This window comes from Tympanuchus pallidicinctus, unplaced genomic scaffold (genome assembly GCF_026119805.1).
Source record: "Tympanuchus pallidicinctus isolate F22 unplaced genomic scaffold, pur_lepc_1.0 scaffold26, whole genome shotgun sequence".
Classification (NCBI taxonomy): Eukaryota; Metazoa; Chordata; class Aves; order Galliformes; family Phasianidae; genus Tympanuchus; species Tympanuchus pallidicinctus.
In genome coordinates this window covers 12,851,032-12,878,974 of record NW_026294743.1, presented here as the reverse complement: position 1 = coordinate 12,878,974, position 27,943 = coordinate 12,851,032, and the positions used below count along the sequence as shown (strand labels likewise).

Genomic DNA, 27,943 nt, shown 5'->3' with positions numbered 1-27,943 from the left:
AGGTAGAGTTATTCCCAAATTTTGCCTTTCATCTTCTGTGTCAGTTCCCATTGAGGATCCTTTGGTCCAAAGTGAGAACAAAGATCTGGCAATACATTTCTCTGTTCCACTGATGAAATTCTGATACTTTTAAAAAATTAAGGTAAACGCCCACCTTGATTTAGTGACTGTATCTGTGTTGTAGGTTTTGGCTGTGCTCTAAGGCCCTGCTCTGATGGGACCCAGCTGTGTAAACTTGGCTCTGAGCTCAAATGAAGTTAGGTGCAAGGCAGCTGTATGAAATCCTTCGGAGTCATAAGATAGGTAAAATTACAAACAGGTAGGATTGGTAAGGTGACTATGAGTAGGTAAATAACTCAAGATGAAAAAACAACAAAAACTCCACTAGAATAGTGAAGTATAAAATCCTAAAGAAAAAAAAAACACAAAAACATCTGGTTGAAGATGCTAACTCAGCAACATCAAGGAATCACTTCAGCAAGAAGCAGAGCCTGGTCATTCTCCTGACCCTTCTACCTAATCAGAAAGCCTCTGGAATTCCTATGAGATGTGGTGAGCATACTAACACATAACCAATTCACTCCTTAAATCTCAGCTGTCTCTGTTCACATTTGCCAATAAGAAATTACAATATGCGTTTAAGCTGAGAATATCCTGCTTGCAGAGCCTTCTGTGCAAGCTAAAGTTCTCTGCATGAATTGGCTCAAAGAGGGAGGCCTGGAAAGTTATCAGGACTCCCCACATTTGCAAGGGTCTGGTTCCTTCAGCTGTACAAAGCCAGACCTTGGCTGGGACAAACCTATGCTGTTCAGCTAGTTTGGAACAGAGCATTGGGTATGGTGGTTTCTGGGTCAGCACTGAGTCACAATGCAATCAGTATTAGCACCTTGACCCAGAAATGGTACTCTGGGTCCTTCAGGTTAGACATGACCTATGACAAACAATGGCAGTCCCATTCGTCATCAGTGCTTGCTGGTGAACCTGTGTTTCATCTCCACAAAAAGCAGGTAACTACTCCTCTGTTGTGGCTGGAGATGTTACAGACTCAGCTGCAGTTATAAGATACTGAATTCATATAAGATCATAGAATCCTTGGTGTTGGAAGAGACCTGTGACAGCCATCTAGACCAACTCCCCTGCAACGAACAGGGATTGTGATCTGTGATCATACTCTTCCAGTATTTCATCTTGATAGATGCACTCTCTGTCCTCACCCTTTCTGTGTCATTAACTGCAAATGAACTGTTGAAACTTCTGGAGTATGTTCCATTACGGGACATTCATTATTTAACTGATAAGTTTAATTGCTTCCTCCTCAAATTACAGTGAGACAAACAGCCATTAGAAAGAATTAGAATAGCTTAAAGTTTTAAAAATTAGGTCCAAATTATCTTCTGGAATCAGGAAGCTGACCTAGCCCATTTGTTTTAGGAACTAAATGAAAGAAACCAACCCAAACATAACACAAGCTACAGAGAAACGTTCTCATGAAAGGAGACCTGAGCCTCCCCCTCATGTCACTGAGCAGCCCTTCCAAAAAGTTTGCAGAGAGGTACTTGATAATTGCTTAAACACACACAAAAGCCACTTTTTTTCTTTCTAGCGTACTTGCTTCAATTTCTGCCTGTGAAATAGGTGAGAATACACTTAATATTCCACGAGCATCCAGGGTCCAGAGGAGCAGTGTACAAAGTGTGCACAACAAGCTCTGAGGAATTAGACCTTGGTGCTTGTTAGCAGGTTTTTGCATAATTCCCACTGCACTTCTTTGTGTAAGAAAGAACCTTACTAACTCAGACATTTAAAACCTCTGGGAAATGCAGAATGTTAAATAGTGGCACAAAATGAAAATGGTTAAATATGGGTCTGAAAGCAATGATTTGAAAACATGAAATAAATCAGAAGTGCTTTCACTGTCATTAGGGATCAGCACCTTCCATGTCCTCGACCTCTTATTTTTTCTTATCCTACTCTGTGAATCATGTCCCATACATGACTTTCATGAAGAATGCACTCAGTGTTCTAAGTCATGTTATTTTCAAAGTTATCTGTCATAGCCATTTTAATATCTATAATCTAGAGTAGATGGCCAGCCATTTTATAAAAGACCCACACAACCCGGAAACTTAATTCTATCGCTTAGTCTGAAAGCTGTCATCTGTTCTGTAAAACACATTGTCTGGTTATGCTGTCAGTAGTGGCAGACTCAATCCACGTGGTGCTTGAAAAATCAAACTGTGACCCATCCAACCTACCCGGATAGAGCCCCCACCCCTGATGCAGCCGTGATGATCCTGAAGCTACCCGCTCACTTTGGTAGCTCCCTTACTCTGAGTATCATCACCATCTAATGGCTCTGGGGAAATCATGGAGGGTACTGCCTTGTGACCCAGGTGCTTGTACCTACTGCTGTTAGTGCTGCAGATAAAATGATTCAAAGAGCTACAACCTGTTCTGACAGCAGCTGTTTCAGAGAAATGAATGTCATAACTCCAGCAATCCCTATGCTTCATTTCAAATCGCAGAAGGAGATTGTGAGTTTGCAAGGGTAAATGAAATCGCAACAGAAGGTCTGAATTTTGCTCTGGTTTGAATTTTGATAAGTAGCACAGAAAAGTTATATACATATATATATATATATATATAAAGCTGTTTGTCTTTGAAAATGAAATACACAGTGAATCCCCAGCTTGGGATTTGGCAGATTTTTTTAGCACTATTTGAAAATACTTTGTGAATCCTGGAAGAAGTTGTTAAGACTTCTCAAAGAAGTTTTCCTTACAGTGATTATCCTGGATGTGCAGCTTAGCATGTTTAAAACAACCAAACAGACAGCATCTAGCAATTTGTCTTTAAAAACCTTTTAGTAGCAGTGGTCTTTGCAGCTACAATGGAAAGCATCTATATAGCTATGCCAAACACTTACTTAAGCTCGTTTTACAAAGACAATATTTAAACCCTGGTAACTGATGGATAGTCAGCACAGAGATAAAAGGAAAACACACATTTCTACACACAAGTCACTGTCAAAGCCCTATCATAGCCCATAGACCAGATAACAGCAGATAATAAACCTCCTTGGTGCTAAGTACATCACAGTATGAGATAGCGTTCACTGAACTAATGTGAGAGACTTTAGTGACTTTCACAGCCTCCAGGTCACAGCTTTGTTTAACCATCTAACAGTTACCTAAATAGCAGAGTGACAAATATACTTGGGTGATGGCTAGAAACTATTACCAAGAGGAAAAGATTGCAAGCTTAAAATAGAGAAATGTATCTTCTCTTATATTTGAAAAACTGACTGATTTTAAGTCAGCATTCTATTTTACTGAAGTAAGTAAAAGTTCCTTTCGAAGGAGAAATTTTTAGGTGAAAAGCCAGGGGAAATATCTGGAAATATCCATACCTGGACACCTACCTGAAAGCTATTACTGTTGGTTTTGTACAGTGGGAACAGAAAATATTGGAAAAACAAATGAGGCATAAAATTAATGATGAATACAGTGAAATGAACACTAACAAGCAAAAATATTAGCCAGATGGTTATTCTTTTCTAACCAATAGCTGCTGAAGATACTGTTCAGGGAAAGTCACTCCAAAGAACTATCCCTCAAGCTTGTTGCTTTACACTCCCATTTCACTTCCATTGCAAACATTTCATTAACTATGTCCCCCTAGTGACATTTTAGTTGACTAAGCAACTATTCATTTATGTAACTTCTGCATTTAGATCATGAATGTGGTTCTGTTAGCAGAGCCTAACCTTGCAGGCTTCTTATCAAAATGCCCCAGTGGCAAAACAGCCTTGAGAAATTGTATCTTTCCTTTACAGTTCTTGTAAAGCCATATTGGTCTGCCTTAGCAAAAGAACAGCTAAATCATCTTATCCATCGTATGCATACCAAAGAGTCACAAGAAACTGGCCTTCACATCACAGTCATCCACTTTCAGCTTTGTTGATAACATTTGGTGTCACTGCTCAAAGGCTGAACTAAATCATTCGGCGGTCAGACTTTCTCAGATTATATATCCAGGCATCTCCAATTTGCAAAGAACTAACAATAAATCCCAGCTAATTACTCCCTGTTCCAACACCTCTTAATTGCAGTAAACTGCAAACAAATTGATGGAAAAATACAGGATTTAAGGGACAGGGTATAACTTCTTAACCATAAGCATCCAAAGCCACTTGAAATGCCTGATGGCATACAGCTGCCACTGCGGAGAGGTGTAGGTATCCCATATGGTCCATGTCATACTTGCCAGCTCCTTGCAGATGGCTGGGGCACCAAAGGGGATCCATAATGTCACAGGATACTTCAGTTGGGTCAGTCACGTCACTTTGCTGTCAGAGAAATCAAAAACAAGCTGCTTCCTAATTTAGAGCTTACAGGTATACTGGCCATCTACTAGGCTTGATCGCTAAACTTTTCAGAATCTCTCATACATTTTCAGAGCGCTGTGTGAGATTTTGGTTGTGAAATCTGTCAGAACTTATGTTGTTGTGCATTGAATCCCACACATAACCTTTTGAAACTATATGGGCTATCATTTCATGGGGAAATAACTAACAAAAACAACAGAACAAAATTTAAAAAAAAAAGAAACTCCTTTCTTTGAAACCTTAAAAAAAATTAAGTTAATTGATAGCATTTTCACAAGTAAAAGATCCATTCATCAATAAAAGGAAAGGGAACATTTACCAGAAATAATTTTTCTTGTTTCCCATTTTAATAGGAAGACTTTGTTTAAAGGCTTCTACAGGCTGTTGTCAGTAACATATTTATGTGCTCTTTTAGTTAATTCGTTAGCATGCCATAAATCTGAGGCATGCAGCTTCTTTCCTCTGCTTCCCCATGATGATTTATCCTAACACTATCCAGACAACAAAAATGAAAACAGCTCTTTCTGATTCTAAGTTACATATTAGAACACCAAATACATATGAAAATAAAAACCCAAATATTTTATACTCTTAAATTTTGTCTAGTAGCATTATTCCCTGTGCGTTTTGGGTGCTACTGAGTTCCCTGAAGTCTCTTGTGAGATAGTAACTCCTGTCTGCCCCAAAAGAAAACTAAAGACATCATTAACAAGGAAGACACTTCTCCCTCTCCATTCTTCCAATGTATTTTAGAGGGAGTAACGTGAGACAAAAGTTCATTTTTGCTAGATCCATTGAGTCCTTGCTTTGCCTTCAGTGGCAACATAGAGAGGAGACCTGAGGGCAATAGCCAATTCTGATTAAACCCTGAGTTCTCTACAGGCTCTGAATAATTCAATATATAATAACAAGCATTTGATGCTGTAAGTATGCTGAGGAAGTTTAATCATAAGCAGTTTCACATCCACATCCAACCCCAGCCGCTGGTGACTGTTGTCTTTTTGATGTGTATCCCAGCAGGCTCTGCTAAGCCACCTCCTGCAGCACCCTGGTACTCCTGCAGCTTGCTGGGACCATCAGCCTTGGGTGCAGATCTGAGAGGACTTATCCCTTTCTGCTGCCAGTTTGATGCCCTACATTAAGGTTTCATCTTCTGCAGAATAACGAACCTCAAGAATGAGTGCACGCTGCAGGTTTCCACTCAACACCAAGAAAGCACCCCTTCAGCAATATTCCTTGGTCTGCCTTGCAGGTTTTGAATTAACCTTTAGCCCAATCACAACATGAAGGGAGGCCAGTGTCACAGAGGATCCTATACTCACTGAGTAAAGGGCTTTGGGTTTTATGTTGCAGCAGGAGCAAAGGGCAAGGAAGGAAAAGCAAAAATACAACAGCTTTATGCTTTGGAATTAGGCAAAGCAAAAGTAGTCTGTTTTTCCCCTTCTCTTCTGACAGGGTAAGACTAATTGGGTTGATGAAAGGAGGCTTTCTGGAGCATCTGTAGCTGAGAGCCTGCAGCCGTGGGAGTTGTGGTCAGCCAGGCAGCCTTGAAGATCCTGGTGTGGTTCTCAACTCTCCAAGTGCTCTCATCACATCCACAGCTCCAGCTGACATCCTCTCCCTCTGGAAAATTTCATAAGAGTTGGCAATGTTGCACGTACTTTCAGCTACAGATACTCCTCATTGAGTTATTGTCTGATGATGGTTGGACAAAAGACAGTGTCCAAAATTGAACTGCTGAAAGCCTCAAGCTTTGAGGCACCTGTGTCACTAATACTGGCAATATGCAAGCCAAGCATGAACCTCAGGTTGAGGACAGAGCCAGTGCAGTTTGGGCCTAACATTAAACTGCTCCATGAATGTGATAGGCATCTAAGGGTGTAAATTAAGAGGGGGTGCCTGTATCCAGAACCCAGAGATAGAACAAGTGGCTTGATGCAAGAGTGTTGACGGGCTGCAGAAAGGAAAGAGAAAACACCCACAGCCCAAAATGAGCAATTTCTGAGATTCCTCCTTCCTTCAGAGGAGCCTACAAAACAAAAGAGAATCTCTTGCATTTAAATGGTTTGTAGTTTGTGACAAACCTGCTACTTACAATTTATTTGCAGCTCCCAACTATTTCATTAGTCTCACAAGGCAGTGGATAAAATCCAGATGGGAGAGATAAGGTCACTCTGCCTGTGGCTAGTTGGCAAATCAGTGGCTATGACAGTGTCTGCTGATGGACAAGTCATTATCCTCTGTCAGCCCTCAATAACCTGGGTTATCAAAATTATAGATGTGGAACAGGAATAAATGATAACTTATCTACATATTATGGCCAAAAGGGATGTTTGGTGGCTTTATCCTCAGCTGAAGAGAACTAGAGAAGTCCTACTTCCTGCAAGGAGAGTCTATGGAAGGAAAGCACATGAGGATCCAGTCCCCACTCATTAATTTTGCTTTTTAATTTTAACTGTGGACTGCATTAATTTTTAATAGCTGACATAATTTCCTTGGTTTTGTTTGAGATGATGAATTAGATGTGACCAATCCCTACTCATTGCATGGGCTAATGTTTCTGGTTTTGGCCCTAAATAAAATTACTCAATACTAATGTAATTGCTCATGGAGCCACCATCTGCTACGTACTTCCTGTATTAAACAAAGATCTTCTTTGGCTTAATATACAGGAAAGAGCCAGGCTATGAGTTACAAGAGGCGTCTTTCAAAAGGAAATTTCATTTACTTTTTAAAGCTAATATGGTCTGAATTCCAAACTAAGTTAGAACTATCCTAAAGTAGCTCCTGTACTAAGCCAACTCCTTCCCCTGACCACAGCTGACCTACAAAGGCACAAGCTGGGTTCCTGTTTCTCCCTCAGCCATTGCAGTACTCTGCTCGCTAGCTGAAGCTAAGATCTACTGAAAACTGTGAAGCTCTGGTTGTACTGGTGGCAGCCTTCACCAAAGCACTGGAATTAAACTTGCCTAGATGTACCTTTATCCGGTGTTATCTTCTGTATTCAGTACAGGAGTACTTTTGTAGACATAAATAACTCACTGTGCACGAAGAAAAATTCTGGACAGATCTTGTCATGTAAATCACAGATTTGCAAAAGCAGTTTGCTGCCATTGAGAATCTCTCAGAATAATGACCTCTACCTGATCTTCACTCATACACTCTGGAACAAGTCAAAGTTGAAAGAAAATGTATTTTCTCTGTGGATAAGAGGGAGAACTGGTAGTCGCACTACCAATTTGTGTGACTTTTTCTTGCACAATTTTCAAAGGATAACTTCTCCCATGAGTTTTCACTTTTTGATAGTCTTTCAGCTATGCTTGTAAATAGTTTTTACAAAGTCTTGATTCCTATAGCTCTATTTTATAAGATTTTTCCATTATCTCCCACTATTTATTTATTTATTCCAAAGAAATTAAGAGGCTTTTCCAGTTGGTAGAAAGACATTAAGTCTGGGAACAATGACTATAGTTTCATATATCTTAGTTCAATTGTGAACGACTTGCCTCTAAGCTTTGCTGTAGTTTCCGTTTGGTATTTGAGGCATTTCAATTGTAGACTCTTTCAGAGTTCTAAGGAGAAAAGCAGATTGGATTTAAAAAAACCCACAAAAACATTAGCCACCACAGTACAGCCATCTATTTTGTATGCATGGCATTCTCTTGCAGTTCTGTACCAACAGATATGATATATTGTGTCCTTAAAGATTTTCAGTATTGTATTATCCTGGCAGGTAGTGCCATAGGGAACGTGGCTCTGATGGCTTTCTGAGGAAGAAAGGAAAGAAGATACTAGGAAATTTATCACTTTCCTGCAATTCTGGTTACCATTTTCTGTTCTACAATCTTCTTCACCCATTAAATAATGTTTGAATTAAAGCAAAATCTTGTATTTGTTATTCCTTTCAAACATGTTCCTCTTCACTTCCTACTTCCCTGACTAACCTTCTCACTGACAAGAGTCAGCAACGTGTTGTGTTGCTGGGGCAGCTCTGTGCAGATCTGACCTGCTCTCTTTTTTCAAAGTTAGCCCAGTGTTGATACCACAGTCCATTGCCTGTTATTTTAAAATGTCATTCACAATACCTACATTCTGAATTTTTATATTATGAATATTTTCTTATGTTTATTTAATTGCCCAGAACGACCATTTGCCTTTTGTTTCTGCCATTCTTGCTTAACTGAACTTCTGCTAAAAGATGCACCTAATTTTGAGCAGAAAAACCAGCCAATGAACTGGAACAAGTAACTGTGTTAAGTTCTCTGACAACAGAATCTGGTCTTTGCTTCATCTACGTTGAATCTCTAGCTGAGCAAATACAGAGATACAACCAAGAAATCTTTATGTTCTGTAACAAATGCACCATAATTGTGTGTATAATTTGAGTCATCCTGCTGAGTTGTTACTGTTAGAGGCTCTTATGGAAAGTAAAATTTATCCAGAGTTGATCTGTAGCACTAAAGCAATCCCAGTATATACAGAGGAAATTATCTTTCACAAAGCCCAGATGAATTTAAATAAATTCATGTGAGGCTGCACAGACCCATGGATTAATATTCCATTCTAGAATTGGATGAGGATGCTGCTGTTTCATTTACAAGTGTGTTTCTACTCTATATCAGTTACTGTGTGATGACTGTTAGACACAGTGGGGAAACTGAGAACTGATTATTTCCAGACATCCAAATGAGAACCAGTCAGTAAGTACTAAACAAAGAGTAGAAAATAGGGGCTCAAAGTTCTTAAGTCAGAGGTAGATGTGTAGTAATCAAACAATATCAGAGAATCTCATTGAATCAGGCCTGTTTCCACTAAAAAATTACTTGCTTGTCTAAATATTTTCTATGGTTCTATTGATAGGTGTACAGTTGGATCGAATGACCTTTGAGGTCTTTTTCAACCTCGGTGATTCTATGATTTTGTTATCTCAAAAGAAGTAGTAATACATCTTCTGAGATGTAATCGATGAACAACTGATGATGTCCTAACAATTATAGTCTTTCCACCATTTTTGCCTACTATTATGCTAGTCTTGACTGGCCTTGCTTGAGAGAAATCTACTATTTCAAAGAAAGAGGTGCATAACAGCCACTATGTCAAGCCCTTTTGTGCTGCTAAAATCCTTGAAGTCCATACTGATCTGTCATGTACCCTATAGGCATATGTAACTACTTTTCTCTCAGTAGCCATGTGCAAAGCAGCTACGTCCTTATGTCAACAAATAGCACAAATGTCCAGGCAAAAATTTTCAGTCCAGGCTCTCCCCTGCTTGTTCCACTTGTTGTGGTTGTTAGTTACATTAGTTAGTTGCATTTCAGCAGTAAGAAAACAGGTACAAGACCTTCATGCAGTTTTGCTAACGCTCACTGGTTAGAGGGCACAGTGTGGAAAATCTTGTTTTATAGCTCCATTTTGTCTTGCATAATGCAAGGAGTTAGATGCAAGTTTCCTTGAAACCAGCAAAATCCTGCAATCGCCATGGGCCCTTGTGCTAAGAGAGAGCAATCACAATCCTTCCTGTTGGAAGTGGTTAAACTCTATTTTAGAAAAAAAAAATAAAAAAATAAAAAGAAGGGAAGAGAAAGAGACCATCTGCAAGGAGGGGACTGAGTTTGTAGACCACAAAGCCATATTCAATCCTCTGACCAAATAAATTTTCAAGTATATGTGCAAGTAAACAACTCCAACAAAAACAAATGACAAAGCATTAACTCTTACTGCCCCAAAAACATATGACTAAAGACATACTGCTGGGCACAATGGGGACCTCTGGGTAATCTTGTGGGTAACTTAAGCAAAATGAGGAGGTGGAAGGGTGCCTTCAGCCTCCAAAAAGAATATCTTAATCAGTGCCTCTAAATTCCTTGGTGAAAATGCTTGACATCTCCTCTCATGCCACGGTTTATGGTCAAGAATCTTCACTGGTTAGTTCTATCTCATACTTATGTTGCCATATCTGCTTGCTTTAGAGGCCTACTCAACCAGTCTGATGGCTTCAATGACTCCAGTTCTTGGCGGCCCAAACCTCCAGCATGATGCAGGGAGCTGGGCTACCTTATGCAGCACTGTTTCTGTGGAAGGGGGACATAGAAGTCATGTAATGTAATGTCAGCATCTCTTTGAATTTAGACCTTCCCTCTCCAAAGAAGAATACCTTAAAAAATAATTTATAACATTAAGATATGATAGAAAAACACACAGTAATAGTGATTATTAACCAAGTAGGAAGAGAAAACTAAGGTTTTCTGCAATTAGCTGTCTGAATATCATAGAATCATAGAATGAATCATAGAATGGCCTGGGTTGAAAAGGACCACAATGCTCATCCAGCTCCAACCCCCTGCTGTGTGCAGGTCACCAACCAGCAGACCAGGCTGCCCAGAGCCACATCCAGCCTGGCCTTGAATGCCTCAGGGATGGGGCATCCACAGCCTCCTTGGGCAACCTGTGCCAGTGCCTCACCACCCTCTGAGTGAAAAACTTCCTCCTCATATCCAACCTAAACCTCCCCTGTCTCAGTTTAAGACCATTCCCCCTTGTCTTATCACCATCCACCCTCATAAACAGTCGTTCCAACTCCTGCTTATACACTTCCTTCAGTATTATCTTATATACTTGTGAATTGACATAGGGAAGTATCTGAATCCTTTTGTGAGTGAAACAAGCATTTCTATTTTTCTACATATGACACAGAAAAAAAAATTGCACAAAACAAAGCTTTTGAATTATTTACATTTAACATTGTTTTTTCAAAGAATCCAGGTTATTAACATTCACTGTTTTTCGCAACCTTAAGAAGTAAAGTAAGAAAGATTTAAAAGATACACGCATAGGAAATTAATGGCTCTTAAGCAAGCTTTAGCAAATACGTTTTTTCCTTATCAGGCTCACCTTTTATACAGATGAGAACTCTAATGCTTCCTGCCTTTGAAATTCAGTAATTATGATCCTATGCCTAAAGAAAGATGCCTTTCTGAAAGGTTTCTGTCACAAGAAATCCCCAGTTGTTACAATAATAAAAATGCCTTTATTTACAGAGAAGCAGTAGGCAGCAAATCTTTCTAATGGCACTGAATTTATAACCCTATATTTTGCAGTTATGTGTAGAACGTATATATATTTATATATAAAACCAGCACAAGTTCTCTGTAACTCTATTCTGTGAACAGTTTGGATGGAAACTTGGAAGAAGGCTGGAAACCTGTCGAATAGCGTAGAAATATCATAGTGACATTCTGGAGAAAGGAACAGATCACTGGAATAAATGCATAGTCATTATATCTTGAGGAGCACACAGCAGCAAAATATGAAGCTCAGCATAAGTTTTCTGCCACTTCTTGTTATCTGACTCACCTAGAAATAGTTTGGTGCAAACCAATTATAATACAAAACATATGCAGCTTTGTATATAAGTTATCAGGCACCACTAGAAGTGATTCAGAAGAAAGTTCCTTTGGTGTGTGTTATTTGTCATCTCATTTGCAAACAGCATGCCTCATGAATAAGTCATGAGGTATTGCAAAGCTATTTTGAGCATTTATTTGGTGAATTATTTCAACTATATGTACATGCATAAGTCATTGCAGGAATATTAATACAGCATTATGTTTACTAAATCCAAGAGGAAAGCATACCAAGCAAATATAAATAAATAAATAAAGAGTATCTGTTGGAATATTTGAATAAATATTTTTCACCTTTCATGCTTCCAAGCCATTAGTATTCTTTCCACTTGCATTTGCTGACAGGAATGTCACCGTTCCTTGTGTGACATCAACATTTGCTATTAGATGACCCAATTTTTCCATTGTAGGTGAAATCTCTGGCATTTCAGATGAAAGCATAGCAAGTGAAATCTCTGGTGTGCTACAGAGTTCTGTGATTTCTCCATATAAGAGGGAAAAACACGAGTTTAATAAAGTCAGGGGAGAAATACTGGTTGTTTTCAGAGAGATTCGAACAGCAAATGACTTCAGCAAATGCTGTCAGAACAGCTGCACTGAGGGTTGGTATGAGCTGAGCTGAACTTAAATACCTGTTCCTTCTTCACATGCGTTTCAATATCACCTCTGAATCCCTTTGGACTGTACTCTGCCTACTTTGAGCATGCTGCTGCAAGCACACTCCTGGTTTCTCGCGTGATAAAGTGCTGTAGAATCATAGGTAGTTGAAACGTGGTAATTGTATGACAGCAAAATATATATATATTCTATGGTATCTCATGCATTACAAAGATATGTACCAAATTGTTTTACTTGTTACAGTGTACATTTTAATGAAAAAGTAAATCCACAAACATGGAAAGTGTGGAAAATCTGGAGCAGACATTTCAGTGGTTAGGATATTTAGAGGAAAAAAGGTGTTTCAAGGAAACAGACCTCTGAGAATTTGGAGTAAATGTAAGTAGTTCTTGGAAAGGAATATTTGATATGGCAAGCCACAAGGTCAATCTAAAAGCTAAATATTTCAACCTTGTGTACAGTGAACATGAACATGTGACTCATTGCTGCATTTCTTATCTCCAGTTTAAGCTGAAGCAATAGAATTGGACAGAAAAGTCCTATTAGTTTCCCCAAAAGGAATACAGTGAATCCAAGATTAAATATGTCATCAGATTACTCACATTTTCATGCACATTCAGAAGGGTCAATGATATTTTGTAGACCATTGGCAGTATTACATACAGCCATGTCACTTCTTCCACAAATTCTTAAACTTGTCAGAAGAAAAACCTCATCATCAGCATCCATGGCGTTATTTTCATGTAATAATATTCTAGCTGTACCCAAATATCACATATAATGAAGACCAAAGTCCCTCCTCGGTGTTTTCCCACAGCATATTCTATTGGAAAGAGACTGCTCCTTGGTAGTGATTATAAGAATCATGGAGTTGGTGTTTTTCTAAGAAAGACCAGCCCTTAGGCAATGTATCATTACTAAGAAAATATGACTAAAATGGGTGTATATTAGCCAGCTATTGATAGGTTAAATGAATGTCAATGCAGGCCATGCGTGAGTCTACGCAGATGCCCAGTGAATCCAAGAAAGTGAGCAGATGAAGGGAGAAAAGATCCTTGCTTCTTGATTTCCACTCTTGCACAGACAGACACCCTTCAGGGTGGTTTTCATGTGGCAGAAAACACCCAAAGAGAGGCAAAAGAGCAGAATTAATTCAGGTGGGCATAGCATAGTAAAACAGTACCCAAAGTGAGCTGCAGCCAATAAAGAAATTGGGCTGTTAAAAGAAAATCCCAGAGTAAGCACCAGTAAATATGAAACAATACTTGAGACTCTCCACAGATATATTAGTTTCTGCAGTTCAGTGCATTGGTCTGTAAAAAGCCTTGTTAAGTCTCTATCTTGTTACTAGCATCACATTTTAAAAGACATCAGAGCCATGCTGATCTTCCTTATCTTGGTATTTTTTCCTTTTATTTCAAGCAAATGCACCTCTTACTATAGTCATTGTGGTATTTACTTTTATTGCTAGCATCTTTAACATTTTTCCATAATCTAGACATCTAAATAGGATATTCTATCTCAATTTATGTTGCTGTTTAATTGTACATAAGTAACATTTCCCTTTCCTAATTTCCCCTCACTTCTAATTTGCTTCCTTCTGAATCAGAGGTATACTAACATTTTCACTTCCCTGAATTTTCCTGGAGTTGTTCTATATGATAAGGCTGTGTTCTTCTCTTTCTCTGGATTACATGGCAGACTTAGTACTTTGGCACTAAAAAAGGGTGGCAGAGAAAGGGGAGGAGCAGCAGGGTGTGTGAGACTATCCCAGAACAACTCAAACTTTTCAAGGCAGGGACAAATTGGAATTCACTGGGAGCTCACTGCATTTTTGCAACGGACCTGCCCAGGTGGCTCTTCAATGACGCCGCTTCGCTTCCTATGCACTTCCACATCAAATGCCATTTGGTCAGACAGCAACAAAACACAACAGAGTATCGATGGGAAGGTTCAACCTCTACTGCCATGCCATCAACACCTGCTTCTGACATTGTGAGCCAAGATTTAAAAAAAAAAAAAAAAAAAAAGCATTACTTTCGGAGCAGCCCTCATACTGTTACTGTAAGAACGTAACTCACCATTTACATCAAACCCTCGGGGCCACGACCCTCCTTGAAGAGGTGTTGGTAGGGAAAGCTGCAGTGTCACTGAGCGCATCGTGCTGATGGCAGCTGCAGCGGGTGGAAGAAGCCTGGCAGCCTAAGAGTTGCTTTTAGAAGGAAGAAATTTGGACAAGGAGCTTTTGGTGAGCCTCGCAAACCTGAGTTGACTCAGTCCCTGATCTTTTATTCTTCTCACTGCCTTATGCAGATGTAAGCATCAGAAATATAAGCGATAGCTAAACGAGGTTCCCAGTACCGTTCCTCTTAAATTAGAGTTTGTTTTTCATTACCTACATTTAGATTACATTGCCATACAACAACAGTGAAGTGAGATAATGTCAAAGCTTATTTGGTGTAAGAATTCTGATGGATTTAATGCACAGCAGCCAGTTGCAGGGCATTGAAAGTCAAGTCAGGTAATGCCTACAGTTTTCCACAGCTAAAATAAAGTGCAGTCACAGCAGCAGAGACAGAGCTGAGGAGCTGCCACTCATGACAAGGGTTATTGAAATGCAACCCATATCATAAGAGCAAGCATGGGTCTGGCTTTATACTTTTTACTAATTGGAAAGGGACTGCGTATTTCTCCCTTCTCCTGGCATCATTAGTTTTCTTGGGGAAGGATATCTACTTAACAGAAAATGTGAAATGATAAATCAATATTTATAATAGATGGGAGGAATACAAGGATGCTGGTAGGCTGTGTAGGGATGGGGTCAGGAAGGCCAAGGCCAAGCTGGAACTGGGCTTGGCTAGGGGTATAAAGGACAAGAAAGGCTTCTATAGGTACATCAGTTGGAAAAGGAAAGTCCAGGAGGGCGTACCTCCCTTGTGAGCAACACTGGTAGACTGGTAACAACAAACAAGGAAAAGATTGAAGCTCTGAACAACTTTTTTGCCTCAGTCTTCACTGCCAGCTGCTCTACAAACTGCCCTCTAGTGGATGGTTTAGAAGGAGAGAATTGGGGGGAACAGCGCTCTTCCTGCTGTAAGGAGATCAGATTTGCTTTTGCCTAAGGAACCTGAACATCCATAAGTCTATGGGTCCTCATGAAATACATCTCAGAATCCTGAAAGAATTGGCTGATGAAGTCACCAAGCCGTTCTCAATGATATTTGAAGAGTGGTGGTCAGTTGCAGCCCCTGGTGACTGGAAAAAAGTCAGTGTCACACCCATTTTTAAGGAGAGCAGAAAGGGTGACCCAGGGAACTACTGACTGGTCAGTCTCACCTCTGTACCAAGATAGATTACAGAGCAGATCCTCTTGGAAGCTGTGCTAAAGTGAATGGAATAGAGGGGGGTGGCATGGGATAACCAGCACAGCTTCACCAAGAGCAGGTCCTGCCTCCGTGGACTAGAGGAGCCACTGATTTCATCAGTCTGGACTTCAGTAACTGCCTTTGGCATGGTTCCCCACAACATCCTTCTCTCCAAATTGGAAAAATATGGATTTGATGAGTGGATTCTCCAACCGGTGAGGAATAGGTTGTGAGATTGTACCCAGAGAGTAGAGGTCAATGGCTCAATGTCCAGATGGAGATCAGTGATGAGTAGTAATCCTCATAGGTTAGTATTGGGACCAGAGCTCTTTAGTATCTTCATCAATTAGACCAGCAGTGGGATTGAGCAAGTTTGTGGATGACACCAAGCTATGGGGTGCAGTCAATATCCCAGAGGGACAGAATGCCATCTGGAGGGACTTAGACAGACTCCAGCCATGGGCCCAGGTGAACCTCAGGAGGTTCAACAAATCCAAGTGCAAGGTCTTGCACCTGGGTCGTGTCAACCCCCACCGTCAGTTGGACTCAATGATCTTTAAGGTCTTTTCCAACCTGAGCAATTCTATGTAAGCCCTCCTGAAAAGGATGGCAAGCTGGATATGATCCAGCATTGTGCCCTTGCAGCCCACAAAGCCAACCATACCGTGTGCTGCATGAAAAGAAGTATGGCCAGTAGGGCAAGGGAAGTGCTCCTGACCTTCTGCTCTGTGCTGGGGAGATCTCACCTGTACTCACATCTGCACTGTGACCAGGTATGGTGTCCTCAGTACAGGAGAGATGTGGACGTGTAGAAATGCATCCAAAGGAGGACCAGAAAAATGATCTCAGAGACAGAACATCTTCCGTGCATGAGAGAGCTGGAGCTGTTCAGCTTGGAGGAGGCTCCAGGGAGACCTTTAAATATCAAAAGGGGATCTATAAGAAGGAAGGGGACAGACTCTTTAGCAGAGTCTGTTGAGATAGAACAAGAGGAAATGGTCTCAAACTAAAAGAGAGATTTAGATTGGACACAAGAAACTTTTTTTTTTTTTACAATAAGGTTTGTGAGGCACTGGAACAAGCTGCCCAGGGATGTGGTGGGTGTCCCAGTCTTGGACACCACCAAGGTCAGGCTGGATAGGACCATGAGTGCCTGATATTCCTGTGAGGTGTCCCTGTTCACTGCAGGGGAGTTGGACTAAATGCCTTTAAGAGTCCCTCCCAGCTCAAACAGTTCTGTGACTGTACCAAGGGGCAGGAAATACATTTTGGGTTATTCCTGCTCTGAGCTTTCTGCTCACTTTTCCAATGGAAGAATGCAGAAGTGGAAACCTCACTTCTACCAAGACCAAGGGGTTGTACTGTGCTAACTTTCTCCTGCCATGCAGCAAGGCTAATCTACCACAGATTATAATCAGGCTGATTCAGCTTTCTACGACATGATGATCACTTTGGAGAAATGACTAACTGAAATGATTTGTTGGGGTATCTCACTCAGAAGCTCAGGAGCATTGAGGAGAGGGGTCTAAGGCCAATAACAGAAGAAAAATGATATTGATTACCCTCCTGTCACTAGTGAACACGTACCGTTAGGTTGAGCTGGTGGTCTAAAGCCATCAACGCTGGGAAGCAGTGGAGGAAAAAAAATGATGCCATAGTCTGGAGTGATGTTAACTCACACTGAAAACAAAATCTTTTATTTTAATGCATATGCTGTTCAGAATTGTGGAGTGTATTTGCAGCCTTTCTGGGGTCAAAATAAGAATTCAAAGTTTATTCCATAAATGTTAAAAAGCCACAAAATCAAGTAAAAAACAAACAAACAACCCTCTCTGACTGGTGACTTTTTTACTATACACCTTAACTTTTTAGATGCAGAAATGTGGATCTGTCAGTTCCTCTGGAGACAGTTCTTGACCTGCTTTATCTTGCTGCATGCTGAAATACTTTGATCTGTTCTGCAGCACAAGATACGATCCTGCAAATGCCACAGTCACAAGAGATAGCATGTGAAAAAGCTAATTCTGTCTGGAGCTTAATGCTTGCAATTTTATAACCTGCCTTCTATAATACATCATAAATGATGGACCTGGGAACGAGGAGGAAAGAAAAGCAAGGAGAAGATTTCCCTTGCTAAATTAATGGTAAGAAAGGGTTTAAATTCCAATGCACAGCCCTGACTTTTTTTCACCATGTCTCTTACTCCAGCAATACTGGAAAGTGTTTACAGATAACTTAGTTCCACCATCTGGATACAGTGTGTGTTATGCAATGCCCAGATTTCACAAATTCTTGTTATTCTTACTCCGTTTCTGCAGAATTGCCATGATGACTGAGGAATGGCAAATAAATGTCCCAGTCCTATCAAGATAGGAAAGAATTGTGCTTATTTAACTTGTAGAAATGGAACTGAAACATACTGAGGTCATGGATGTGGTGAGGCACGCAGCATCTAGAGGACCCTATCAAATACATCTTTGAACAACTGCCAGATAGAAACAGCACAAGAGATGCAGAAGGTCAAGTTACTTCTGTCTAAAATATTGTTTCATTAAGGCATCTTTCTACAGTTCTCTATTAAGTGGACAGGACAGTCCCTTCAAAATAATAAAGACTTAAGAAAGCTTTCCAGTGTGAAAAAAATACAAATATTAAATTTTTCAGGCACATAAACTACATCACTCCGTTCAGCACAAGACTTACCCTGTTATTTCCGCTTGGTAAATCCTTCAAATCGAGAACTGCAATCTAACTGTGAAGTGACAAGTAACAAATTGCATCAGGTGTGTACTGTGTACTAAAATTACATTTTAATAAACACATCCTGTACAATAAATATAATGGTATGTGAATGCAGGTATCATTATTATGGTTTTTTTTCCTCATCAGAACAGAGGGGCTGAGAAGCTGTGTGCTAAGAAATAGAGAGAGCTGCTCTCAGGATGAGCTGTCAGTATGCGGTGTGCTCCTGGGCATTGAGAAAATGCTTGAGAAAATGCTTAGCTGATGTGTCACAGCATTTGGAAGGACAAATATGCCCAAAATAAGGCTGTAGATCCCAAATTTCTAAATTTGGGAGAAGCCTGAATCAGGATTTGGATTCCCACTTTACAGCTGGTGCCCGTATAAATGCAGAGGAAGAAAACAAAATACTGTGCCTCCATGCAGAGAGAATGCAGGAGTAGGGCAAGAAGGCACTGTTTCCTTAAACTTTAGCAGCTTTAAGATCCAAGCTGTACATCCACCACAGCAATGTAAATATTATCAGTCCAAAACCTGGAAAAAATCTGTCAGGTTTTAGCATTCATTTCAGATTTGACACGCAGATCATAACTGAAAAGATTCTCAAATCTTGGCCAATTTTGTAGCTGAAACCGATCAGCAGGATTGGTCTGTGACTGTGCAGTAAAAGTGCCATACCTCTGCATTTTATTTCTTTGCTTTTGACGTGGAAGCAGGTGAAACCTAGTGATTTTTGCTTGAATGTTATTCATAGAGTCTGTGGGTTTGGGAATGCTAAGCTGTGGTTGCATAAGCTTTTGTGTGAAAAAGCCTGGCTTTTATCCCATTGGAAACAAAATAGGATACATCGTAATATGTAACACAACATATCTGTGAGCATTTTCTGGCACTGTAAAAAAATAGTTTCCTTAAAATAAGGTATTTATTAAAAAGAAAACATTTTTGGAACAATAATATTTTGCAATGAGTAAAGCTGTATGTGTAGTTTTCAGCAGAAATCTTGCATCTGACATTCTTCCCCTAAAAAAGGAGAAAAGAACACTAGTTAACAGCATTAAAAATGTCCCATACTGCTGACAGAAATACGTACATAAAATGTATATTCTATCTATTTAAATAAAGCATGCTGATTGCCCTAAATTAGGAAAACAGTGCTGGATGGTTTTCTGTACATAGAATGACTTGGGTTGGAAGGGACCCCAAGGACCATCAAGTTCCAACCCCTCCTGCCACAAGGCAGGGCCAGGAACTGTGTTTATACCACCTAAAGCACTTGAGGTGAGCCTCTACCTGGAGCCAAAGGGACGTGTCAGGAACACAGCTGTACAACTATGGGCACTTCCTGGCCCCCAGCTGTATCACTTGGACTGTGAGCAGCACTGAAGGGCTTTGTTTTGCTCCTCCAGCACGGTGCCCATGCAGAGCACAGTGTCTCCAAAACGTAGACTGTCTCCTGCAGTATACATTTGCTTGACATTGCCCAGCACAGGGGGACTATAATTCTCTTGGCTTTCTGGGTATTAGCAGATAATAATGCTAGCAGTTAACGTAATAAGCAAAGTAAAACACTGATAGATTGTGTAGGCAAACCTTTTGGACAAGCTACATACTCAGTACTATTTATCTACCCTTTCCAAAAGGCTTGATAGCTAAAGTAAATTTGAAATTTGTTATCTTAATATTTTCCTTATGCTCCTAAAATAACTTAAGCAAATGGTTTTCTAACTGTAACGCACAAAGCTTGGCTTTTGCCTGTTTATTCCTTGATTTGCAAGTTAGTTGCTTGTGGTGAGTCACTTTCAGTGACTAGCGCAATTAAATTAGCTTTTACTCCATGACAGTTCTGAAAAGTTGAAATAGTACCTGTGCTTACAGCAAAGATTAGCTTTGATGCTACATACTTTATTACAGGAATATTAGCAATGCAGAATGTCACAGCAGAAACCAACTAAAAAGCAGCAGCATGCAACAACAAAAAGCTAAGCAACTTTTCTTGATCCCAGCTGATATCAATGATTTCCCAATATGGCTTGCAGCTGCCAGTAAATCTCCTTCACTGAAGTTTATTTCTCTCATTGCTGCACAATACTTGCTTGATTAGATTTAAGGGGCAGTACTAGAAGCCATGGTTGATGTTATCTTATTATATCAAATTAAGACACTTCTGATTCTTACAAATATTTTTCTTGCATTCCTGTTATGCCTGAAGTTGGAAGGACTTCTATCTGATCAAGAAAAATAGCAGCAGCATAGCCACTGAAACGTCTGAATGACTGCTAGTAGAACAAACATCATTGCAGCAGAGGTGTTAAGCTCGGTCTCTAAAGAACTTGAATAAGCTGAAAAAGATCTGGTGCATGTAACCTGGTCATTCTACAATGGAAGAAAAGCAATGTGGTTGATAGTAGAGCTGTATGAAAAGTGAATATATTACTGAAAAGAAAATGTATCTGTAAGCAGATGATAGATATTACTCTCTCATGCATTTACTAATGGAAAGTTCTTAGTACGGGCATTAACATAGTATGAATTACTTTATGCTCTTGAGACTGATGGAACATAGGATGGACCTGCAGCAAACAACTGCGTGCCTCCAGCAGCACCATCAAGCACTGGCCCACAAGAGAACATGAACCTCAACCACAAACCAATCATCAATTGTTTTATACTGTGTCAACCTGCATCGTGATGGGCAATTGTATAAGTGTTAGGGTGTGTTGGATCCCTGTATTAGGGAAGGCTCACCCTCCAGCTGGCTCAATCATTGGTTCATGCTGTGAAGGAGTGAAGTGTGGGAACTGTTTGGGTCATGGCCTGAACCACGGATTGATCACCTGGACTGGGTCAGCCCTGGGAGCTCAGGTGAAGGCAGTTCAGCTGTGTGAAGGGTGAAAGGGGTGGAGCCTAGCTCTGCGTCTCTTAGACCTTGTTTAAGGGCTGGCTGCCACTGGGGAAGAGTCTGTTTCTGGAGATTCCTCCCTGGTGAAGCTTTCCCCTGTGAACCTAGATGCTTCTGAGGCAGGTGAGCAATTTGCCCTTCCTTTATAGCACCTATTGTGCCGGACCTTCTGTCATCAGATCTTTGTTGTAACGCCTTTCCCATCATATTGACCTGTACAATTGCTATACTCTCCTTCTCCAGGTTTTCCTTTTAAAAAAATCTTGATTTTAATAGACTGTCTTGGAAGGTTTCCTGTTGCACACAAGTAAATGTTCTTTTCCAGTTATTTCCTAGGACGTTTTCAGTTGAAAAATCTCTTCTAAAAGCATGGAGCAAATTGCTTTCAGCTTTTAGATTGCTTTCATGGAAGCCGACACTTTCAGGGGGAGTTCTATAGGTTTTGCAAATTCAAAACCCCTCCTTGCGTGTTCTGTTGACAAAAGTAAAAAAATTTTTAAAAAAGCCAGAAGATGAAAATATTCTCAATTTTGTTAACTGAAGTGCATTCTGAAGACTTGGCTATTACTAAAATGAGTATAGGTCTTATCAAACATGATTCTTTGTTGTGACTCTGACACACACACACAGAAAGAGGAGTTTTCTAAAGGCTATCTCAAATATTCCAACAATAAATGAATCATGTAGCACTCAAGCAAAAGAGGCCTTATTGCCCATAGTTTTATCCTGTACTCTAACTCTAAATCTCAGCTTTTGGTCTGTAATCTTGTTTTCTTTCTACTGGTGCCAGTGCTGGTGAGAATTCCCTCTCAGTTCTCTCAGATTTCCTGCTACATCATTCCTTCTTTCAGTAGCCAATTATTTAGGAAATAATTCCTTCCTAAGATGTAGGTTGGAAGGAACGTTATAAGTATACAAGTACAGTGTGCAAGGGTAAATTCTTCTGTATCTCCCATAAGAAGGCAGGAGCCTCTTTTCTTTGGTTGTTTCTGTTGAGTCCAGTGACTTGTCTTTGGTGGCCAGCACTGGATGAATAGGAAGAACAATAACAGGCAGCCCTCTCTTGTGGCACACAGCATATCCCAGTCTCAAGCAACTCATGGTACAATGTACTCACGTGGTAGAGATTTTACCTGGACAATTGCCCATGTTCCTTTTCTTTTTTTTTCACCCAGACAAGATGCTGGTCTCAGCAATATGCCTTTGAAGCACAGTTTCTCACTCAGTGGGTCACTATCTCTGCCTTCTCTGCCTCATTTCCACTTGGTCCATAGGAGGAGACACACTAATATGCTTTCTGAGCTATAGGGAATTGGTATGCAAATACATTCAGGACTCCACTAAAATCACATGTGCAGCGTGTTGTTCTATTAAGATAAATGTGTTTTCTACACTTACATTTCTCAGGGTAGCAAATTGCTGGGTTAATATAGGGTGACTGTCCTGCAGATGGGAATCTTTAAGTTTATTGCCTCAGTGGAAAAGGCTTTTGTTATGCTGTGAATAATTTATATGTTTAAAAATATCAGAATATAGATTGAGGCAAGACTTTTCCTTCCTTCCCCCCCAATCTTGGAAAGTGATTCCTTTGCTAAGAAACTATTAGTCTGGTATTGATTCAGTTGTTTTCTCCTCCTCTTTCACTCTGCAGCCCAATGTTCCCAAAACATACACTGCTGGGGAAAGTTCATACCCTGGAAGTTCACTGTTTCATGTTTAGCCAAAGCAAAGCCAGGCTATTAAATAAAACGTCAAGATAATTTGCTTTTTAGTGATTTAACACAAGTGGACATGGAGCTTCAGGTGGGAACCAGCTTCAAAGCTGGTAAGAAATGTAATCTCAATACAAAGACCCTGCTGTCATATTAACTACTTTCAGATACTTTTCAGGAATGTAGTAATCATGACTGGAAGACATGGGGATTTTTTTTTTTTTTTTTTAATAATTACTGATTTTAAACCCAAGGAAATAATAGTAAATCTGCAATCACAGGAAAGTCAGGTTGACCGTCACTAATTGATGACTGTGTTGCAAAACCAGAAATATGTGGGCAAACATATACTTGGTTTTAATTTGATGCTGTTCCCTACTTTCATATTTTTGTTTCTGTGGCTGCAGTAAGCTAGTACTTTATCTGCATTGTGCTTGGATGCTGCTGAGGTTAATTAGTACCTGACAGAGACTGTCAGTCAAATAATGCATCTTAATAGATTCAGGTTTTTAATTTCGTTCTTCCAAAATTGAATCAGGCCTTTAACTCACGTCAATTCAAATAACTTTGTTTTGCTTCCAGTTCTGGATCTAGTTTACTTTTGAGATTTTTCTTCTTTTTCTACTGAAGATGAAAAAGGGATGTAGGATAAAAAAACAAAGCAGACAACTGCAAACCAAGATACTTTCAATTTTTGCCTCACCTCCATGTTTCTTGTGCTTTTAATAAGCAGCTACTTCTGATGTTATGTAACTGTACATTGGTCTGTGGCTGCAATGACAAAACTTGATTTCTTTTAATGGTCCTACTCTTTACCTCTGTCAATGCATGCAGAGCAAGTAGCAGGTTCTTGGAATTAGTGGCTGGATGGGAAACTTCTTCACTCCTATTTTTTTTTTGTAATTCCTTAGAAAATGAATATTAAAGATATTAGTAGAACTTATTTTATGCAGCCCCAAGTCAATCTGTAGCTGTGATTTAGGAAGAAAAATGTGTTATTCTGAGTTTCATATAGGGCATTTTTCGCGAGCTAATGATGGATTTAGTGATCCGCTGTGTTGACTTTCCCACATTTAAAATTCTTGCAAGTTTATAATCCCTTTCATTTCCTGCCTCTTAATGAATGGATTTTATGTAACTGTTCATTAGTGTAATTGTTGTTGATTTTTATTTTTCACTTCATTATTTCCCCAAAAAAGTTAAGCTACAGTTACCTTCTTAGCAAAACAGTGCAAATTAATCTCAGCATCTAGGAAATCCGTAGGTTAAAGAAGAACCTCCTCAGTTCAGAGTTCTTGGTAATGTTCACTTAGAAACAGAGCTTGTGATGCCTGGGATACCTTTTGGAGCTTTTAGTGGCATCTAGAGATATCAAGGTCTTGCATCCTCACAAGAAGTCACTTTGTCAAGAATGACAGCTCCTGAGAGCCCTAATATGATACAGAAACAGAGCTGAGACCAGGAGAGCTTTGCTGTGAGGCTAACAGACTTCAGGATCTACCTGCCTCAATGAGGGCTGGAATAGCTGTTCTGAAGTGAATAGCTCTGATGTTACCTCAGTTACTCATCACCACTTAATCGATAGCCTTAGAAATAGCTCCTCTTGGAGTAGTTGGAGCATCAAGCAAATGCTATAAAGAGCCCTGCAGTTTCCTTGAGGGCTTATAACATTTTTCCTATTTGTTCAGTTTACGTATAGTCACGAATTTCTAGCACTGATTTCTAGAACAGCTTCTGTGCAACTTCACGAGAGCAAAAAGGCTGGAATAAAACAGACACTTGAAAGCCTGCATATGAATAGCTGAGAGACCGATAGTGCTAGGGCCTACACTGATCACTTTATGTCAAGAGATGTTTAAACTTCTGTGACGTGTTTTCAGTGGAGTCTGAAGCTCTAGCATTATTCTCTAGCGGAAATGCTCTTTATTTGCAGCTGAAGCTCTACTAAAAGTCATGGCTGTTTGCTCTGTCAATAAAGACCAGTCCCAAATATTATATATTTTACTGTTGTACTATTTCTCACCTCCAGCAGGGGATTTAAAGTTTATGAATTGGATCCATTTATGTATCTCTAGTGATGTGATTACAACAGAAAGCAACAACAGCAGTGTTTTCTACTCCTTTTTCTATATTTTCTCTGCTTTTCTCTATTAATTTCAGCTTTCGCTAACTTATTTTCTTGCTATTTATTCTATGTCACTTACATTCTGCTCTGTGTATTTATTGTTTCTTGAGTATCATACTATCTCTAATCCCATGGCAAGCTATCCTTCTAATCAACTCATCATTCTAATCATTCCATAGCCTCAAAATGATCAGACTTAAGTGAGGAGGAAGAATGGAAAGAAAGGGAAGAATCATCTACATCTACACAGCCAAAGTGTTTGAAGCAAAGCTGACTTGGATTAAATAAATACATATCTAAAAATTGAGTGTATCCCTACCTAAAATATACATGGGTCCTTTGTTAATCAGGGTTTTTGTTAATCGGAATGGTTTATTTCAATGAAATTCCATGTATTACAAGGATATGGTCAACCCTGCCCGTTCTTGCTGGTCATTGAGTAAAACATTTCTTTTCAACTTTGAAGCCTGGTATCAGATAGAAGACTGTCAGAAGAAATACTGCCTGTGTGAGGTTTTTAGCAGCAACAACCAGAGAGCTTAGTGAGCAGGAGGTGGGGAAGGGTAGAAGCTATGGAAGGCTGTTCTTAGCTGTTAATGGGTCATTAATGTCAGCAGAAATCAATTGGAATTACTCTAAACGTGGGGTAAGCCTCAGGGTGGCAATACGAAAACCTGTCAGTCCTAAATGATTTTTCTCTGTATGATGCTTGTGCTTAATGGGTTGAATATGATTAACAATGCCTGCGTATCTTCTACAATATTTCTTTTCTATGCAGGAATGCCTGTATCAGAGGGTCTTTCTGATGTTACTAATCACTGTATGAATTTCATTTTGATCCATGCTGAAAGCCCTCTACTCAAGCAAGGTCACTTCTGCATGAGCAAAAGTCTGACATTTCAGCATGCTGCAGATAATTCCTCACGACCCAGAGACTGAAAGGTATTTAGATGCTTGCAGATGGAAACTGTCACAAAAGACACTTAATTCCTTAACTCCCACTGATTCACAGATGCATTCTGGAATACCTATAGATCAAGAAGGCCGTATCCACTAAGGAACCCAAATCGTACTTGTGAGTTGTCTACCTTCAGAATTAAATAGCTATTAGATACTTCAGACATTCTGACTGTTTCCTCGCCTCCGAGCTGCTGAAATTCTGCTGATTTGCATCCATAAGTTGTCCCTCACTACCTTGTGCTGTTTGGCATTTAGCAGACCTTGTATGTGCTGAGCAGCTCCAGGAGCATTCACGCATTAGATCCCCCAAGTCTCTTGGGTTAGTCATTCTCAGACCACGCATCATTCAGATAAAAGTGAAAGTGTAATTATCACAGTAGTAATTATCACACAGCTGATGAAAATGAGTCCCTTAGGAGATAACAGTTCAGTGCCTTCCCCTGTGGAACTGGAGCAGGGCTTTGGAGTCGCACTGCTCACCGCTCAAGTGAATCAACAAATGCTCTGTGCCAGACAGGGATGCCATCAGTGAGGCTGGGAAAGTGGCTGTCCTGGTTCATTGCTTAGAACACATCCCTCATCTCAGTACCCTGCACAGGGCTTTAGGGCTTTGCCCTCAATAGCTGTGGCGTTTGGCTGTCACCCATGGGAGCTGACAAGCAAGTTAGCTATCAATGCTAGGCCCACTAGGGATGGTAAGTCAGAGAGCACTGCCACCTGCTCTGGTAGCTCAGCCTGTTAATAAAGAAAGCTGAAATCAACTGTGCCAGGCCATGAGAAGCACACATAATGTGGTACACTTTCAATTGTCTCTGCTGGAAGAGCAATCACCTTTGGCAAAGCAAAAGGACAGGCAGCTGGAGATGATAGCCTCTCAAATTACTTTAGCCTGCATTTGGAAGGACTATAAATCTGAATCCCTAAATGCAGATTCTCTGCCATAAAGAGGAACTGCAAGTGCATAATGGAGTTTTTCCTGCATTGCAGACTGCTAAAGGCAGGTGTATTGCTTGCTGTTTGCAGAGAGCAGTCAAACCTTTAGATTCCAGACTCAATGAAGTGCACCTAAAAAGAAACTGATCATGGTCATCATCAGGGCGACTGAATTAAATGACAATTTATAGGTCATAATGTTCTCCACGAGCAGTTTTTTAGTGTCACGTGTCATGAGCTGGGCATGTATTTTTTGCAAGACAACTGACCTGTAGTTCTGCCTTTTCTCATATTCTCTGTGTTGCAGTGAAACTACTGAAATCTCCTCTGTAGTCCAGGGAATGGCTTTATGTTGTTCTGGACATATCAAGTAGAGTCTGATTCCCGTATGGGTGAAGAATTCTGCTCAGCAAACATTTCTGGAACAGCATGCATTAGCTGAGGGATGGAGGTATCCAGCAACATTTTGGCCTCACAACATTTGAATCATTTTGTTCTCTGTATGTAGTGCAAGTATAGATATGTGTACCTACATGATGAAAATGCATTGTGGTGCTCTGCAATGATGCTCCTTAAAGAAGTTTAGCTTCTCTTACCAGGATTCAGTGGCCCTCAAAAGCAGATTGCAATGATTTATTGAACTGTTGTTCCTACTGTTCAACCCTACAGTAACGGGCTGAACATAAAGTAGTGCATTCAAGAAATACGTGTATTCTGTAACAGCTGAGTTACTAAATTATACTAAGTAATCTTGTAGAAGTATTACTGCTTATTTCTTTCTATTCTCAATACCAGTGGT

General features: G+C 40.0%; 1 long non-coding RNA gene across 1 annotated transcript; it reads left to right on the top strand.

Moving 5' to 3' along the window:
- Nucleotides 1-21,467: 21,467 nt before the first annotated feature.
- Nucleotides 21,468-25,558, top strand: LOC128084404 (uncharacterized). The gene is made up of 2 exons (XR_008208520.1): nucleotides 21,468-21,537; nucleotides 25,431-25,558. It is a non-coding gene; the product is annotated as an uncharacterized LOC128084404 (long non-coding RNA).
- Nucleotides 25,559-27,943: the final 2,385 nt, after the last annotated feature.